At 40.9% G+C, this 20499-nt stretch overlaps 1 protein-coding gene and 1 pseudogene across 2 annotated transcripts in view; both read right to left on the reverse strand.

Annotated features, from left to right (window-relative positions):
• The window catches only part of TMEM50B (transmembrane protein 50B), a 31024-nt gene extending 17231 nt beyond the window's left edge, over positions 1-13793 (reverse strand). The window contains exon 1 of one of the 2 annotated variants that reach the window (XM_033088226.1): positions 13651-13793. The gene's annotated coding sequence lies outside the window, so the exon portion shown is untranslated. Of the gene's footprint in view, positions 1-12493; positions 12718-13650 lie in introns of those variants that run through there. The other variant, XM_033088237.1, reaches the window with a different exon arrangement.
• LOC117014764 (uncharacterized) lies at positions 11919-12110 on the reverse strand (annotated as a pseudogene).
• Positions 13794-20499: the final 6706 nt, after the last annotated feature.

Here is a 20499-nt window from a genome sequence, read left to right on the forward strand (position 1 = left end):
GTTAGAGTACATGCTTTTAACAACAAGGTTGCCGGTTCAATTCCCGCATGGGATGGTGGGCTGTGCCCCCTGCAACTAAAGATTGAAAATGGAGACTGGAATTGGAGCTGCGCTGCGCCCTCCACAACTAGATAGAAGGACAATGACTTGACTTGGAGCTGATGGGCCCTGGAGAAACACACTGTTCCCCAACATTACCCAATTTAAAAAAAATTAAAATTAAAATTAAAAAAATTCATTTCCTACATATTAACATTATAAATCATTCAATAGGCAAAAAATATATAGTTATTTCCACACTATGATATATGAAATGTCATGGTCTTCTCCCTCCTAGGGCTTAAGTTGGTGGGTCAGGGATGGGGTGAGGCAGAGAAACATCAAGCAAAGTAATACAAATAATTACTGAGAAGGAAATGCACAGGATCCTAATAACGAATGAAGGGGAGACCTACTTTAGAGTGAGCAGTTAGGAGAACCCTCTCTGAAGAGGTAACATTTGCTAACATTTTGAAACATACTGAAATTTAAAACCTGGATAAAATTAATTCGATTAAGGAGAGAAGCAAAAGGGGTAGAATAAGGAGGGTAAATTAGATATAAAGCCCCTAAAGCCCTTTGGTACCAACGAGGAAGAATTAGCTGGAACCAGAGAATCAGGGTATCATTAATTCAGTGGAGCAAGTGGCTTGGAATAAGTTTGGAGACAAACAGGGAAGGGCCAGATCATATTCCAGATTCACGTGGACCTTAGGATGGATGGGGGCTTTCACCATGATTTGTAATGAGAAATCAACCGGAGGTCTTGAAGGAGAAAAGTTGCTGAGGCACCAAGAGCCCAGTCACTACGGAGAGGACAGTGAGGGGGAAGGGCTAGTGTGTTAAGAACTAACCTCTCAGCTGGGAAGACTGAGTTTCCTAAGAGTTTTATTATTGATATTTGCCAAAGGATAAGCATATCGTATCATGACACAGTCTTGATGCAATGGAAACTGACAATCTAACACTGGCTCCCTGGCTTAAAGTAGAAACAAGTACACAATATTTAATATAACAGGCCTTTGGAGACTTAACGAAGGCAACAACTAGTTAGAGAACAAGTACACAATATTTAACATAACGAAGGCAACAACTACTTAGAGAAAATCTAAATGTTCAATAACAGAATAAATGTTAAAGTAAAATTGTTTACCTAATGCAGACAATAAAAAGTCTATTTTTGAAAAACATTTAATGGCATGAAGAAATGGCAATGGCTAATACTAAGTGAAAAAAGAGTATCCATAGCATCATTTCCTTTTTAAAAAAGAATTAACAGTATACATATATAAACACACATATACATATAAAAATACTGGAAGGGCAAACACCTGCACTTTTGTAATATTATTTACATACTCGTATATATTATATAATATGCATATATATTATATACCGGGGGTGCCAAAGAAAAGTATGCAAGTGGTCATTTTGGTTAATGTTGCTCAAGCAGTAGTTCGCCGTCATCAGAAGTGTCTAGACGCTGATGGTGAGCACTTTGAGCACCTCTTGTAATTGCAAAAGTCAAACGTGACTTGTATTCATCTTTAGTTATTGGTATATATTGAGTATTAAAATTTTAACACGGTTTTTCTTCTTAAAATGTGTATACATTTTTTTTGGCACCCTCTGTATATATATGTTTGTGTGATAGGTTCTTGTGTTTGTCTGTTTTCAAAGTTTGCTGCACTGAGCATGAGCATGAATTACTTTTAAAAAAAATACAAAGTTTCTAAAAGTTATTGTACTTAACACAATGAATTGTTGATATTTCTTGCCTTTTGAGAAATCTCTTGCCTAATGTAATATGTCTGCAACTGCTTTTAATAAACTCGAAAAGACTTTTTTGAGGCCAAGGAATTATTGGTATATTCTCCCACAAAACTGATCCTGGTACCAATTGAAACAAAAAAAACAACCCAAGATTATTCAACACTGCTGTTGCAACATAAAAGCAGCAACAGACAGTACATGGACACACGAGCATGGCTGCAGTCTATGCATAAAACTTAATTTATAAAACAGGCAGCAGGTCGGACTTGGCCCACAGGCTGTGGTTTGCAGACCCCTGCTCTAAGCAATAGGAAACCACCAGAGGCTTATAAGCAGGGAAGTGACAAAAAAGGCTCTGTGATTTAGAAAGACAATTCTGGCAGCAGCACTGTGTGGGGACTGAAGAAAAATGTTAAAGACACCTGCCCTCATTCTAGACAGGGAGAGAATAAGGATGCAAACTGAGATCACACTGATACAAGTGAAAACAAACTTTTTATTTGAGAAATGTTAAAGTAGTATTTATTATCAAGAGGTAGGGAGGAGCTAAGCATGACTATGGTTGGGTGCCAACGGCTGGTGAGACACCATTAACCAAAACAGGAAAGGAAAAATGGGAAAGGAGAGTCTCAGCACAACTGATATGACTGAAGGACATTTAGATGGAGAGGTACATAAGACAGATGTACAAAGATTGGTTTAAGTCAGAAATACAAATTACAGGTTCACAGTCAGTTAGTGGGGCAGTGAAGGTATCTCAGGGAGTAAGTATGGAAGATGACTGAGGATTGAGTCAGTGGTCATCTCTGAGTCACTTCCTTGCCTCCCTGAATTACAGGCATTAGAGCAGACATATGTATATAAGGGTATTCAATCAGCACACAACTCCTCCACAGCAGGTACTGAATATTTAAGATCATCTCCTATGAGCACGGTACTGCGGGGAAAATAAAGATGAATAAAACTCAGCCCTTATCATCAGGGGAGTTACAAACTAGCAGACAAATCAATGAACACTTCTTAAAATTAAATTATAATTCATGTCATTAAAATTACAATTTGTGTCATGTTACAAAAAAACCAGATTAACAAAATACAAATATCATTCAAAATATTAGGTCTACATAGCCAGAGCAAAATAGGCTTGACTCAAATGAAACAAAACAAAATCTACATCTTCCCACTACGACTCGCTGTTAGTTATAGCCTGCTTATAGATTGCAGACCTCCATTCCACCCTCCGAAACACTCTTTTCATGGACTATTCCATTGAATCCACACACACACACGCTAAGGCAGTTACTATTATTAGCTCATATGACTGCAAAGGTTCTCAGAATGGTTAACCTGCCCAAGGTCACACAGCTAGCCAGCCGGAGGAGAGCCAAAATTTCCACTGAAGTTCTGATCTGATTCCAGAACCTGTGCTCATGGCCGTTACACGGCAGTGCCACCCACCACCAGAGTAGCACAGCATGTCTCTCATTTCAGATTTCATGAGAACGTTATGGTTCCACTACCCGTGGTGAAGAAAGCAAGAAGAACAAGATGGAAAAGAAACAGCCCCAATTTACAGGAACACTGTGATCATTTGGAAATAGAGGAAAGCAGCCCTGCGAGGTCTACCATGACTGCGGTGATTACTGCTGATTGAAATCTGGCCAGAGGAGTCTGGACAATATAGTTTTTGTTCCTGGATTGGTATAAACCTGGTTTCTAAGCACTTCCAGCGTGAATATTTTATAGGCCTAAAACCCAACAGCAAGAATTAGTCTGACTAATTCTTTCAAATACTTTTGGAAAACATATTTTACATACTTAATTTCAAGGAATGCTTATTATTATTATTTTTAAACAATGTATTAAACATGACATAGATTTTTTTTTTATTGGGAAATATTGGGGAATAGTGTGTTTCTCCAGGGCCCATCAGCTCCAAGTCGTTGTCCTTCAATCTAGTTGTGGAGGGCGCAACTCAGCCCCAAGTCCAGTCACCGTTTTCAATCTTTAGTTGCAGGGGGCGCAGCCCTCCATCCCATGCGGGAATTCAACTGGCGCTCTAACCAACTGAGCCCTCCTGCCGCCCCAGGGAATGTTTATTTGCCTTCCAACTTGTAAATTACAAATAACAAGAATAAAATTTAGTAAGTGCCACCAATTATGGTTGAAGATCTAAATCTAAAATCCAAAGTAAAGGATAGGGAGCACAGATATTCAGGGACTTTAATTTTATAACTATGTAACTTCTCCAGTAACATCCCTAACAACTTTTAATTATTCAAAATGTGGGCTATTTAATATATTCTCCACTGCTTCTCTATGAAATTGATTCACAGATTTAAATATCCCGTCCCAGATCCACACATCCAACTACCTGCAAGCAAAGTCACCTCAAAATCAACATGTCCGAACACGAATTCATGATCTCCTCCTCCAAACCTGACCCCATTCCGGGGTTCCCTAAGTGACCTGAGTAGCACTGTCTCACCTGTCCCATTACAATAGCCTCCCAACTGATCTAGCCACATCTACTCCTGCCCCCATCAATGTGTTCTGATACTGCAGCTGGAATGATAAAAAAAAAAAAAAAAAAAAAGCACACAGCTGGTATCTCCCTCCTCCCTAAAACCTTTCACTGCTTTCCCATTTGTTTTAAGATAAAGATGAAACTCTATTTGAAGGCCAGTCACTTGGCCCAGCCTCCTCTTACATTTTCTTCTCTTTCCTCCAGTCACCCTGGTTTCTCTTTTAGTGCCTCATTCTTGCTAAAACACCTCATCTAAGACCCACATAGCCTCTCTGTCTGATACCTTTCCATCCCCAACTCACCGAGTTAATCCAACTCATACTGTCAGATGTCTGCTTAGCTGTCACTTTTCAACTCATCAGCTTTCCCTTCCTTCATTTATCTACAGTGTCTACGACACGCCAGGCACTGCTATGGGCACTTAAGATACATCAATGAACAGATAAAAAGCACTCGCTCTATGGACCTTCGGGAGTGGGGGCAGGGCGGGGGGGAGAAAAACAGACAATAAGCATAATTTTTGAAGTAAATTATATACCATGGTAGTATACCTTTCATGGGGAGAAGGCATTGGGAATATAGTAAGGCTGGATAGATAGCAGCGCGAGATGAAGGGCCAAACTGATCGAGTTAGGCCCCCTGAGAAGATGACACCTGAGCCAAGACAGCCCTGGGGCTATCTGACGGAGAGAACAACATCGGGGCAAAGCCCTAAGGCAGAGTCTGGGTCTTCATGGAGAAGGAAGCCAGTGTAGCTGCAGTGGAGTAAGTAGGAGAAAACCAGATCAGAGGTGACAGGGCCAGGAAGGATAATTCTAGAGCCTCAGCAGCCAAAACGAGAACTCTGGTTTTTAGTGATTGACAAAGAGAGTTCTGAACAGAGTGACTTATGTTTAAGGGCTGTTGAATTAATCCCAGTGAAAGACACCGACTTCCATGACCAGATGGAATGTCATTCTTAATCTTATGATTTGATTAACACCTACATTTCCATGTAGAGTAAGTCCACGAAAGACACTCCTATTTTTGCTCACTGTAGTTTTAACTACCACAGACTGTCTGGCACTAGTCGGCATTCAAGCACTTGTTGAATGACTGAATCTAACTATTACAGCTTTCAAATTCTGAAATGCAATACATGTCTCATTATCCTGTCACAAAAAGAAATGGAGTCAACTTTATACCTATATTTATTTAAACTGATAATCTGTAGAAGTTGTATTACCATAAGATACTTCATTTCAGTGAGGGAAATAAATTTTGCTGTGATAATATATTCAAAAACATTGTTTCTTAAAATCATCCTCCCTGCTTCCCAAGTCCAGATTCTGCCAGATTTTTCTCTCTAAAATTCAGACTAGATCTTGTCTTTCATTCAGAAACTTCCAACAGCCTGTGAGATAAAGTCCAAAATATACAGAGTGCTTCCAATTTCCCAATATAGCTTTCTTATCACCTACTATCTTGACACACTCTATACTCCAGCCACAAAGAAAAGGGAAAAGGCAACCAATACTTGTTGAATATCTGTTAGGCAAACTGCTAAGTTTATACACACACACACACACACACACACACACACACACACACACACGCAGGTCTGACAATTAAGTTTGCGAACTTATTGCACTGATGTTGCTAACCTTTTTTGATATCAGAGGGATTATTCATTACAAATTTGTACCAACTGGACAAACAATTAACCAAGTTTACTATTTGAAGTGCTGAAAAGGCTGCATGAAAAAGTTATACGACTTGAACTTTTCGCCAACAATTCATGGCTCCCGGAGATGGCCTCATTACTGGACAGATGGTGATGCTTACAATCTTAGCAATGGAAGGGACCCTTGAGGTAATTTGGTTCAGTAATTCCCAAATTTGGCTGATCATTAGGTTCACCTAGAGAGTTTTTAGAAATAGATAACCTGGCATTACTCTTGACTTTCTGATCATGGGGGAAGGAGTGAGTCCTAATCACACTTTTTTTCACCACCTGAACTCCCTGAGTTACTACAGTGTTTTTCCGAAAATAAGACCTACTATGAAAATAAGCCCCAGTTAAGATCGTCAGCCAGACAGAAGCATTTAGTACATTATGACGATGTTTCAGAAGATGACATAACTGTATTTGAATAAATGTAGATTGTTGTACATGAAAAAATAAGACATTCCCTGAATGTACACCCTAATGCATCTTTTAGAGCAAAAATTAATACAAGACCTGGTCTTATTTTCAGGGAAATACGGTATAAGACCTGGTCTCATTTTTGGGGAAACACAGTATGAAGTTAGCTTGTCACTGGTCCATGTACCTATGTTTGGGAACCACTGATTTAGTCCATCCCATTCATAGGCCAGTGTGACACAGCTGGAGAATGTCTGAGCCAGTAGTAGAAGGAGGTTTCCCAGGTTCGTTTTTTTCTAGACATTATTTGAATAACATTTGTCAAACTGCTCATGAAAGCATTTACACGATTTCTGCCTGGAGAAGGAATTGTTTGATGTGTGTCCTGAAGGTTAAAATGGGAGTTTGTCCATAGATAAGAGATGAAAGGGGCGTTCCAAAGAGATTTTTATACATATATATAAACATAATGTATATACATATATACAAGGTCTGACAATTAAGTCTGCGAACTCTTCCTAGAAAAAGTGCTACATACCTCACTGCTGAATATCACTACCGTCCCTTTCAAAGTACTCCCCTTGGGAAGATATGCACTGATGCCAGCGCCTAGTCCACCCTTCAAAGCAATTTTGGAACTCTTTTTCTGGAATGGCCATCAGAGCTGTCTTCGTATTACCCTTGATGTCCTGAATGTCATCAAAATGTCTTCCTTTCAATATTTCCTTTATCTTCGGGTAAAGAAAGAAGTCATTGGGGGCCAGATCAGGTGAGTAGGGAGGGTGTTCCAATCCAGTTATTTGTTTACTGGCTAAAAACTCCCTCACAGACAGTGCCATGTGAGCTGGTGCACTGTCGTGATGCAAGAGCCATGAATTGCTGGCGAATTTTATCAGTAATTTCATCTATGTCAAAATATACAATTAACAAACCAAGTGAAATAGGTAAACAAACCTTAATAATCCTGGTTAAAAAAAAAAATGTTTAAGGCAGTCTGGGCCACTTGGGAAAATCTGAATATAGGTCAGACATGAGAGGATAATACAGAATTATTTTCTTGGATGAGATAATGATAGAATTGTGGTTATGTAAAGAGAATGCCTTACTGTTAGGAGAAACATGCTTATATGTTAGCGGTGGGAGTTACATTATTATTGCTGGTGTCAGCAACATTATCATCCAACGGGTAAGCGAAGAAAAAAAGGATAAAGGAAATAGGGCAAAATGTTAAAATGCTGACTCTACTTTTCAACATTTCTGTTTAAAATTTTTTGTCACAAAAAGTTGTAAAAAACAAAGGCATACTATCATGAAGGGCCACCTACATATAGAGGACTGCTACACAATCCAAGGGCGGATCCAGCCACGGCAATATTCCACTCACTCCCTAAGGCCATCCTTGCCTCGGGGTCCAGCAGGAGCCCTGCTGAGGCATGTTTGCATCCTCTGGGATTGCTCAGTAAATGCCCTACTCCCCAGTTCAGAGAAACCGGCCCCAGGGGCACAGCTTCCAATCCACAAGGGGAGAGAACTCTACCGGCAAGCAGTACTGGGAAAGCAAGGCCTATAGTAAGTTTTTCTTTTTTTTTTTTTTTAAGATTTTATTGGGGAAGGGGAGCAGGACTTTATTGGGGAACAGTGTGTACTTCCAGGACTTTTTCCAAGTCAAGTTGTTGTCCTTTCAGTCTTAGTTGTGGAGGGCGCAGCTCAGCTCCAGGTCCAGTTGCCATTGCTAGTTGCAGGGGGCACAGCTCACCATCCCTTGAGGGACTCGAGGAATCGAACTGGCAACCTTGTGATTGAGAGCCAACTGGCCCACGTGGGAATCGAACCGGCAGCCTTTGGCGTTAGGAGCACGGAGCTCCAACCGCCTGAGCCACCGGGCCAGCCCAGTAAGAATATTTTAGGGGCTCAAAGGAAGTGGACACCTTCCCGTCCCAGTTATCCTCTTCCAGTATTTGCCACCACAAAGGCAGCTACAGGGAGAGGCTTTGGAGTGAGTCCTGGCCTGCACGCGCCCCTACATTTAGTCTCTGCCCAGCGGCGCCTACTTGGCCAGGTTCCCTCATCCACTCTACTCTTCATGGAATAGTTGCTATGTGCAAAGCACTGTTCAAGCTTTGAAAGTCTTTAGGCTATGGTCTTCTATGTAAGCATGTAAGCTTATAGGAATGTAAGCATGTAAGCTTCTATGTAAGCATGTAAGCATGTAAGGTATGTAAGCAGGGGTGATGAAAGCACGTCCTCAGAATGTGAGAATTAATAAGAACAGCAGTGTTCAGCACATTTGATTACTCAATACTGTCAACTACCTACCAAAAAGATGCTTCACATACATGTGAGTGCTTTGCAGAGGGCACTCTGCTCATGGCAGGAAAGTTAGGACTCCTTGGTCAGGAAAAACTATTGCTGTTTCTGGGCGAAGATGGCAGAGTGTACATCAGCATCTCATTTTGCTCACTCCTGAAACTTTACTAAAAGTATAGTAAAAGTAGTTTTTCAAGTGTCATAAACTCCTAATGATACAGAGAACAGAAAAGGAGACAACAATAAAATTTTGAAAGCTAGAAAGCAGATGGACAATGGTAACTGACTAAGCACACCCAAGAAAGCTGAATTTCCAAGCCAGCGGCAGGGAAAGCTAACAACCAACGCAGTCAAGACTTGGGACAGTAGTTAGAAAACTTAGATCCCCAGATACTCTCTTTTCTCTTTATGGGCCTGGCAACTGCTTCTTCCATATCCTAGCAGAAGTCTGAGACTTTTTTTCTCTATCTCTTGTGTTCTGGACTGGGGATACTAAGCACCATAGAAGACGTACATATCACACTGGAAACTGCACGTACGGGAATGTTGTTCTCCTGTTCTAGCTCAGGAAAACCGGCAGCTGAATCCTTTCCGTCCACACAGGAAGGTGGAAAACTATGCAGAGAAAGAAAACTTAAAACAAATCATTGTAACTTCAAAGATAAGAGAACACATTTCATCTATTAAACAATAGCATGTTATCATAAGAAACATTCAGACTGAAAAAACAGCTTTTGGAAATTAAAAACATGATCTTGGCAATTAAAAAAAAATCCAAATAGAAGGGTTGAGAAATAAAAGTTAAAATATAGCAGTAAGTAGCAGGATGGAAAACAGATAAGAAAATTAGAAGACCTTTAAAAGATTCACATGTAAATATTAGGTAATCCAAAAGAAAGACTACAGAGAAAATAGAAGGGAGAAGATAACAAAATATTTCAAGAAAATTTCCCAAGAATAAAGGTTTTAAAGGGCCCATCAAATACTCAACCTAATGGAAGAAAATATGAGTAAGTCTACACTAAGACACATCATTTAAAATGTTAAAACACCGGGGTCAAACTCTAGATTCTATAAATTTGCAGAGAGAAAAAACAGGTCACATACTAAGGATCAGGAATCATAAAGCTCGGCATTCTCAACAGCAACCCTGGAAGCAGGATGACAATGGAGCAGTAACTTTAAAACTCTGAAGGAAAATTATTTCCAATTAAAATTCTATTAACAGCCAAAACATCAATCAAGTATGAGGAGAGAATCAAAACACAGGCAAAGTCTCCAAAAAGTGTTACTCTTTTTGTCAAGAAGCTACTGGAGTTTTAGTACCATGAGAGAGTAAATCAATAAAAGAGGATACAGGAAAGATCCAACACAGGAGAGCTCAGGAGAAGCCAGCTGTGCCCCAGATGAGGATAACCAGGCCAGACTGAAGCAGTGTCCCGAGAGACAGATTATGTCCCAGCTGCTGTACCAGCTTGTTAACCTGGGGATTGAATGCCCCTGAACCTGGCCCAGATTCCTGTCTGTACAGCTGGGCTTGGCTTGATCTTGGTCAGATGCTGACGCGGTTCCTGCTCTCCTTCCAAGCCCCGCAGCCTGGATCAGCAGAGGGCATTCACTTCCCTCCCAGAAGGGTTCTGCTTTGACCTACCCTGCTAACTGCAGGCAGGCCATGGTGAACTAAGCAGCAGACATACAGAGCAGCCCGTTCCCTCATATTTCTGCTGTCCTTCCAGTACTTGGACCACACTAGAGCCCTCCAGAGCTCCTGACTGCAGTGAACCTCATTTCCTAGGACCCACTCAGATCCCCGACCACTGACTTCCTCAGAAAGGGCCCCTGTAAACAGAGAAGTTGAAGCCATTCTTTTCTGCTCATCTTTTCTTGATAGTGACAAGACTGTCCTTTCTTTACACAGTCAGGTTTGTGCTTAAAATTATGAAACAAAATTTTAATCTCAAATTTAGAAAGCTCTAGCATTTTTTATTAAACCTGTTTAGATCTCACCTGCACTGTTGGGGAGAGAAGTTTACTATCATAGTTTATTTAATGAAAGGTCCACTTAATAAAGGCATAGTTTATAGTATGTAAGGTTTGAATTAAATTGCAGAAATTTGTACAGTGTTATGATTTTATAGACTGGCAGAAAAAAAATTAATTCCGAAGCTATGATTTCGTTGCCCTGTAGAACATTAAACTATTATATCTAACTCTGCAATTTTACTGAGACATTCCTTTCTCTATGGACTACATAAATGTCTGTTCCTTAAATCCTCTTAAAACCAGCTCTTTGTGGCACTGTCAATAAGTTAAATAAAACTTTGAAACACGCCATCTATTTTATCAAGAATTTTGTTTTTAACTCTATTCATTCAAAATCAAATATATTATTTAGGATGTGTGTGTATGTACTTTTATGTATATATGTGTAAATATATGTGTGTATTTTATACATTTATGTATAAAGCTTATTTTAAAAAGCAAGAGAAAGACTAACAAAACAATCAAGATAGAGACAACTTCTGGAAGAAAGATGTAAATGTTTTGTTTCGTAATCCGGTGGTAGATACAATGATGATCATCGCAAAAGTAGTCTTTAAATATATATATATATATATATATATATACACACATATATATATATATATATTACACAATTTCTTGTACCTGAGATACATTTTGCAATAAAGGAAACTTATTTAAAAAGAGAACAAGAATTTCTGTTACTGTTGGATATTCTAGGGGATTACCAGCACATGGTATTACACAAATATGTCTGTTCACATTTTCTCTTCCTGCAGGCGCTCTCTATTCATTCCTGCCAAGCCAATCAAATGAGTCAATACAACCTCATAGTCAACACCACTGAATGGTAACAAGGTTAATAAATTCCCCATCATTTATCGTGGTCCTCAAAATTTTCTTAATCCAATCTCTGAATATAAAAGGACACACAGCTTCTAAGAAATGCATTCAAATCAAACAGAAATCAGCTACTGCCTTTAAATTATGAAATCCTCTAAATTATAAAAAGAATCCTGGGGAAAAGAGTTATTTTTATACTGAAGTACAATGATCTGTTTAAATTATCTACTTGAAACATTCTACAATGTCAAAATGATTTTTTTAAATTTTATTTTTATAGACACCACTCATTCAGACTGTGTTCTCTCTCTCTTACTCTCCCAAAGGAAGAGAAGAACAATCAATGGCTAATGGCAGTTACAAAAGCAACACCAAGATCTGGCTTCATGCTCAGGAGAGAACACTGCACCTCTTCCTCGTGGTTTCCAGTGCTCTACACAATCAGAGCAAAATGGTTTTTATGCAGCAAGACTTTTAATGGCTAAGACCCAGAAACAACCAAAATGTCCATCAATAAGGAACTGATGAATATATTACAGTACATCCAAACAAAGGCATACTATACAGTATTTTAAACATGAGGTCCACAGTCCTGATACAACAATGTGTCCTTACATTAAGCTAGTTGCACAACAGTATTATTACATGACCCCCTGTTAGGGAGTGGAATTCAGGAGGTAAAGGATGCAAAGTGAAGAAGTAAAGAATTCTGACTTTTCACTTGATACACTTCTGTGCTGTATGAATTTTTTCTTGATATTCTTCTGTAATATTAAAAAAAAATTACAACCGGAATATACTTCTGTAATCAATTAAAAGGAGAAATTAAAGATAAAATGATAAGATAAATTATTTACCTTGGAATCCAGAAGTGAATTCAGGAGAAGACCAGCCAGTTAAAGCTGCCCGTAAACCCTAATGGGCAGAAGATGGAGGTGGGGAAGGCACGTCTCCGGAAGGGGAAAACTACAGCCTCCCCCGCTCTCAAATAAACCCGCTTGTCCAGCGGAATCAATATTCAAGATAACTTTTTATTTTCATTTTAAGAAGGAAGAATCTTGCAACAGTATTACGGGTACAAAAATGTGTAACGTTTATTCTACGTCTGAAATCTATGCAAGTTTGAAAGAAGACAAGTGTTGGAAGTGCGCGAAGCCTGGGAGTAAGAGCCTCGGGAACTGTTACGAAGGGGGATTTAGTACAGGTAGGTGAAAAGTCTGACAGAAGACGTGGACACGCCAAAAAGAAAGTGACAGGCATAACGATGATTACATTCCTTCCAGTCCGAGGCTTGAAACGCCCCTCAATACGCGCGCGCGCGCACGGCTCGAGCAGCGAGAGAGCGAGCACAGCCGGTCTCCTCACAGCTTTGGCTTTAAAAAGGTCATATGTTTACCTTCCAGATTAAGCACCTCCCAGTAATTAACTCGGAAGCCAACTTATTGGTTAAAAACCAAAATGGTCTTGCCCAGCGCAACTACCACTGCTAATAGTGGCAATTCTCTGCTGCTCCAAGAACACTCCACACTTCATGATTCATTCTCAAAAGAATGTTGATCCTCTTCCATTTCCTCCTCCCACCTCTGCACCTGACTCCCGTAAGGGACACGGTCGGAAAAGCCCACATTCCCAGCAATGGTTCAGAGCACTCGGGAGAGACGGCGAAGTACTTGGGTCGCCCCCAGACACCCCGCGCGAGCCTCACACCATCTCTCCCCCGGCCGGTCTCCCTGGGAAGCTGACAAGCTCCAGGCGGAAACCTTTCCAGACCTCCCAGGGAAGCAATCCGATGGCGAGATAACGCTGCAGCGAGACCAGCCCCGACCGAGAGCCGACCAGGGCGCGTCACGGCCACCGTGGGCCCGAGGCCACCGGGGCAGGGCGGGAGGGGGCAGCGGAGGCCCCCATTCCGCAGGCCTCCGGGGTCGCCGCAGTACTTCGCGGGCCCCGCCGGGCCGGGCCGGTGGGGACCGCCTCCCCTAGTGCGCCTGGGGGCCTGGCCGACAGCACTCACCCGGCTTTCCCCGACGCCCACGCCGACCCCAGGGGAGCACACAGAGGAGCAGGAAGCTGCACCGCAGCTGGGCCCGCGTACCCCGCTCCGCCTCAGCCAGGAGCCGGGAGCCGAGGGCCGGTACCAGGCTAGAGCGCCGAAGGGGCGGGGCGCGGCGCCGTGCGCACCGCAGCAACCAATCGGCGCGCGGCAAGTGGCCGGCCGGGGGCGGGGCGAGGCTTAGTGGGCGGGGCGAGACTCCAGCGGACAGGGCGAAGGCGCCGCAGTTCTGCCGGTCGCCAGCAAGACCCCGCGCTACACGATTTGCGGCCGCGTAGATCTGTCCCCTCCAGTGGTCTTCGGGGCCGCTGCGACGCGCTCCCCCCCATCCCCCGATGCGCTGCGTTTCTGCTCGCGGACTTCAAATATAGCATCCGTGAGATCACGAGCCGGGGAGCCCAAGACCCAGAAGGCAGGGGCTCTCTTTACCTTTGCCTACAGGTCCAGCGGCATTGGCCGCGAGCGGTTCAGAGTAGGGCAGGTGCTCCTGGAGGGTTCTCCGGAACTTAAGATCTGTAGAGACGCTCTGCCCTAACCCGCCACTCAGAAATGGAGGCCTGGAAAGGTGAAGTTACTCGTCCAGAGCTACTAACTAGTACTGTAACTCGAGATAACCAGCACAATACAACTGGTCCTCTGAAACTGTCTTGATGCTTTTCCCGACCATCCACCCAGATTTTTAGCTTTCTTAGTCAGGTCTCTTCCAATTGTCTCCTTCAAAGACACTGTGTCTTGAATTTTCAGCATCATTTCAACAGCCTTTGAAAGCCCTGTCTAAATTTTTCCTGCAGAATATAAAACATCATTTAGTTGTTTGAGCAAAAGACATTGTGTAAGTCCAGGTATTTTCAATGGAAATCTAAAAAAGTTTTTACCCGAGGTATAATGCAATAAAAGGTTCTGTGTCCCGAGTTATCACAAAATGCCATCCTTATACTCCTGTTATTTCTATAGATCTTACTATACATGTTAAGAGGGACAATCCCTACTTCTTGTTATTTTTCCACTTTCCCTCAGTTCTCATTTTTATATATACTATTTTTCTATTCTTTATATTTTGTCAGTTGGCAAATAATACATTTTTAGTTACTTTATCCATCATCCTGATACATGTGCTAGGATATAGGTACTCAATAAATATTTGCTGAATAAATTACTTTTGAAATATGTGCAACCCTAAAACTGGTTAAATTACGGACCTATAAAGGTTGACTTTTTAAAAATAAGTTTTTAAATCTTGCTTCTGTTTTGATTATTGTATTGGGATTGAGTTTGACTGGGAGTAACAGGGCAAAACAACCACAAAATAACAGGGGCTTAAGCAAAAAATGGACTTCTTATGTGTCAGAAGTCCAAAGTTAGTCTCGAACTGGTCTGGCACTTCATGGAGACAGATCCAGCCTCCTTGCTCCAGCCAAGAGAGTCGCACATAGATTTATTTATGCTTTGAAATATATGGGCATTTGGAAAATATCAGGTTCCATTTCCAATATCACCTCATGATCTAAGAGAGCTACAATAGCTCCAGCCATTGTGCCTGCATTCCAACCAACAGAAGAGAAGACAAAGAAGGGAATACTCCTCTTTAATAACCTTTTCCAAAGGTTGCACTTACCATTTCTGCTTTCATTCTGCTGGCAAAAACATATTCACTTAGCTACATTAAACTTCAAGGAAGGCTGGAAAATGGGGTTTGGGTACTGAGAAAGGAAGGAAGAATGGATGTTGGGGGACAAGTAGGAGTTTCTACCATAATTTTAAATATCATCACTTTTTAAAATTGAGTATTTTAGGATTCCCCAAGATGTTTTAAAGCTTTTTTACTGAAGAATATCTGTACAAAAATGCTTACCTTCATACATTATGAAAATGTATGAAGGAAGAGGTTGCTGTTGACCTGCCAATAGGATGTACATGAGTTGCTTTTCCAGAAATGAGTAGAACTTACACTAATGTAGCTTGCTTCTCTCTCACTCTATAAAATATTTCACAAAGAAAGTCAAATATGTATACAGCTATGCTTTCAAAAATACAGGCATTTGAAAGATACACGTATTGGGATTAAGTTGCTGATGTCAAAATTTCAGTGTCAGCATTTCAAATGTACTGATTTGAGTCTTTAGTAAAATTGCAAATCAGCCTTAAAAAGACTCCACATATGCCCTGATTCAACTGGTATTCCATCATGTCATTACCAAAGTTATATGTTTTGTTAAATTCCTACTTGTATTACCTAAGGATCTCGGAGGGGCTTTCCTAGATTCTGAAGTCTTTGTGACTTCACAACCATTTCAGGTTTGGTCCAGAACAGGTTCTTAAAGACCTACTTCACCTAAAACTGGACAGGTAGAATCCAGTCCAGTTGGTTCAAGCCTATGGAGAATAAGGAACAATCTAGTTGTCCTTCACACTAGGTCCTACCTGTTACTAGTTTGTTCTTAACTTTCTCAGGGCTGCTTCATGAACTTAACTCTGATGGAGTGGCATTCACTTCCCATCTTTAAAATAATAAGAGTACATGCCAAATGTTACCATAAGAACTAGCTGATAGACTAAAGCATGTTGTGTAAACGTGTACTTCCAAAATCAGTCTCTTCCTCCATAAGCTTATGAGGTTGTGTGACAAGACTTCGTGTCAGTCAGTTAGAACTGTTGTATTTGGATAAGAGTGGCTTAAGACTAAGGTGACACTCCTGTGAGTCTGAAATGACCCTCTCCTGAAAAAATGGGTATTCAGTGTCAATATTTGGAGGAAAGACTGGTCATTAGATGAAAAACAGAAAACCAAAGCTTGAAAAGATGATTTGATTCTGTCAAAAGAGAAACGATCTCCTTCTATAGTCTACACTCTGAAGTCAGTGGTTACACTTATCAGTTGGTTTCACTTACAGTCGTAGAGAAAAACAATCTCAAACTGGCTCAAATAATACAGAGGATTCAGCAGCTCATGGAACTGGAGGAACTGGTGGGCTTCAAGGCAGGGTGACCCACTGGCTCAACAATGTTGTGTCACCTTTTATCTCCACAGCGTTGTCCACAGAAGTGGTTTCTTCCTAAGGCTGGCTCCAACTTTCTCCTCAAAGTTGTTGGGCCTAGCGTCTTTACTGATCATATCCAGCAAAGAGCTTTTCTCTGATTGGACTATCCATGAACCCATCCCTAAACCCAGCAAACTGCCAATGATTGGTTTAAGCCAAGTTACCTGAACCAATCACTGGAACAAACAATAGCTCTGAACTCTATGAGGCCCAATCAATACCTTCTGCTATCTCATAATGCCCCTTAATTATGTTGAAATGGAACTCCTGGAAAATATAACTTACCTAAGCACATAATTTTTAAAATATCAGTAAATGCCCTAACTCTAATGTAAGAGAAATAGAAACGGTATAATTTACAATTTTAATGATGTACTATGTAAATGATCAAGCAGGATTACACTAGAGGACATAATAAAGTAGTCAAATGCTTTTATACACTTGAATATGTTTCGATTTAAGGGAAGTAAGAAATCAGAAGGCATCCTAATCAAGAAGTGCAAGAAAAATGAAAGTATCAGCTACAGATGGAAACTAGAGTGAAACCAAGGTTTAGAATAGTAACAAAATGACTGGCCTGTTTGTACCTGATAAAAAATGGGACATAACCTCAGTTGAAATAGAAATACATATGGAGAAAATGTATGAGACACAGCAAATGGTGGTGATGAAATATCACAAGTACTCTAAACCAAGGATATATTTAGACACCAGTGTTTAAAAGACTGATATGGAGACAAATTCTTCAATGGGTAACAGTACAGAGGCTACATCAGAAAAAGATATAGTAGTATAGTAGTACCAGAAGCCATAGAGAAGTCAGGTAGAAGGCCTCTGGGGACAGTATAAAATAGAAACACGATAGGCGACCCCAAAATTAATAAACCATTTCAACGTGTAATTTTTACAATGCAGATTGACTGTAATTACACTAGAAGGATAACATGTGAAAATTTAAAACTGCTTATTGATGAACTTGAGGTTACTGAGTTTCATGTATGTCTACTATATTCGTTTTCTACTGCTACATAGCAAATTATCTCCAAACTTAGCAACTTAAAACATCAAATACTTATTAGTTTGCATCATTTCTAAGTGTCCAGAATCTGGGAGCAGCTTAGCTGAATTGTTCTGGCTCAGGATTCTTCATGAGCCTTTAATTAAACTGTCAGCAGAGGCTGCAGATTTCTGAAGGCTTGACTGAGGCTCAGCTTCCAATATAGCTCACTGACATGGCTGTTGGCTGGAGGCCTCAGTTCTTGGACACACGTGCCTCTCCACAAGACTGCTTCAAAACAGTAGCCGGCTTCACCCAAAGTGAGAGATCCAAGAAAAAGATAGCAGAAACCTTCTAGCCTCAGAAGTGACATGCCATCCCTTCTGCTCTATGTTTTGGTCACACAGACCAAGTCTGATACAATGTGAGAGGGAAAGCACTACACACAAAAATGTGAATATCGGGAAGCGGGGATCTTTGGGGGTTATCTTGAATGCTGGCTATGACATTCAGTAATTTAGTTGTATTTGGTTCTCAACTAAAAGGGATCTCCAATTTCCTCTGATACATATTTGTATTCAACATTACAAATGCAGACTGCTGTAGGCATATACATGGTGCCATCAGTAATGTTTTTCTGAAATGGGGTACAATTCTTGGTAAAATTCCCCAGAAAACAAAGTACAATTCTCATAGTAGTTGCATTTGTGATTTTAAAAAAAATTAGTGTATTTAAAATCATGTAGAAAATATGTTGTATTTATATGTAAAATATAATTCTGTTTTAGGCTTACGTGATTATAAGCAGGTTTTTCACCCACACGAATGTCTGGTAGTACGTTTGAATGTTGGGCAGGACGTGGAGCAATTCCTTTTTGTGGTCAGCGGCCTGCACATTTTGAAACACCCAGTATCCCTGGCCCCACTTCCTAAAAGCCTGTGTTGAGGGGTGATATCTGAAATATTTAACAACTAGGATGGCGTGGACTTACCAATCTATCAGAATCGATGCCAGCCAGTACAACGTATTGGTCCAAATGGGCTAAATAGAAGCTCTGTCAATAGTGCCCCTCTAATTATCGTGTCAACTAAAGATTTCCCTCCCAGATTTTCAAAATGTCCTCTACGGGGAAATACGCCTCCTCTGAGAACCACTGATTTACCACCAGGACTCCATCCTGCACCCAGCATCTCATGTTCATCATCTCTAAGGATTACAGCAATCCTGCAAGTTGGGTCTGGTTATACTCATCTGACAGATGAGAAAAGGGAAGCTCAGGAAGGTCACGGAGCCAGTGGATGGAAAAACCTGGATATGAATCCAAATCTCCCTAGCTCCAAAGCCCATTTCCTTCCCACTGCATTACATTGCCCCAAGCTCACTGGTATTAAGGCCAGTCAAAAAGGCAAGGGCCTCAAGGGAAATAAAGGACAAGAATGACAGTCCAACTACAAAGTAGACTGAATCCAAGGCACAGGAAGCTCAGTGTATGTTCTTGAATCTTCACTCCAGCAGCTGTCACTAATGTGATCTGTTCCCCTCTCCTCAATGCCTTCACCACAGTGCAATGTGTGGGTAAGAACAGGGATCTGGAATCAGACCAGCCACAGACATCCTGGGTTCAAATCCCAATTCTGTCACTTCCAGCTGTATGACCCAAGGCAAATTACTGAACCTCTCTGTGTCTTAGTTTCCTCGTCTCTCAAAAAGAGTTAACAATAGCACCTACTGTGTTTCCCCGAAAATAAGAACAAACCGGAAAATAAGCCCTAGCATGATTTTTCAGGATGACATCCCCTGAACATAAGCCCTAATACGTCTTCTGGAGCAAAAATTAATATAAGGCCCGGTCTTATTTTCGGGGAAACATGGTATGTCATAGGGTTGTTGTGAAGGTTAAATTAGTTAATGCAAGTAAAGTATTCCACAAGTGTGAGCTATTGTACCATATCTCATTCTTGATTCAGCTATTGTGACCTTCTCTGTACTTTATACCTTATGCCTCGTTATTATGCCACATCTCATTCCTGACTCATATAGCTTCAGCGTGCATTTGCTCTCTCTAGGCCTCATGGTGTCTTTGTGTAACCTTGCACTGCTATTTATTTCATTTGCTCAGTATTGATTAATTCTAATTTCCATAAGAGCATATAACAATCTCATGCAGGCTTAACAAATAATGTGTTAACAATACATTAATAGGCAGCTGAAGGAAAAGATATAGACAACTATGTAGTGTGATCACATTTATGTGTGTGAGTTTGAGAGAGACAGTGTGTGTGTATAAATTATACATACATATATATTTGGAAGAGTGTTGTAGCAGGATAATGGTCCCCCCAAATATGTCGTAATCCCCAGAATCCGTGAATATGTTATGTTACTTAGCAAAGGAAAATTAAAGTTGCAACTGGAATTAAGGTTGCTAATCAACTGACTTTACAATAGGGAGATTATGCTGGATTATCTGGTGGGCCCAATGTAACCATGAAGATCTTTAAAAATGGAAGAGGGAGGCAGGAGAGTCAGAGTGATGTGATATGAAAAGGATTCAACTTGCTGTTGCTGGCTTTGAAGACAGAGGAAGGGGGCCACAAGCGAAGGAATGCCGACAGTCTCTAGAAGCTGAAAAAGGTCAGGAATCTGGTTCTTTTCTAGAGCCTCCAGGAATGAAGACATGCCAGAACCTTGATTTTAGCCCAGTGAGATCTACTTTGGACTTCGGGTTTCCAGGACTGTAAACTAAATTTGTGTTGTTTAAGCCACTAAGTTTG

Source organism: Rhinolophus ferrumequinum, chromosome 2 (assembly GCF_004115265.2).
Source record: "Rhinolophus ferrumequinum isolate MPI-CBG mRhiFer1 chromosome 2, mRhiFer1_v1.p, whole genome shotgun sequence".
Lineage (NCBI taxonomy): Eukaryota > Metazoa > Chordata > Mammalia > Chiroptera > Rhinolophidae > Rhinolophus > Rhinolophus ferrumequinum.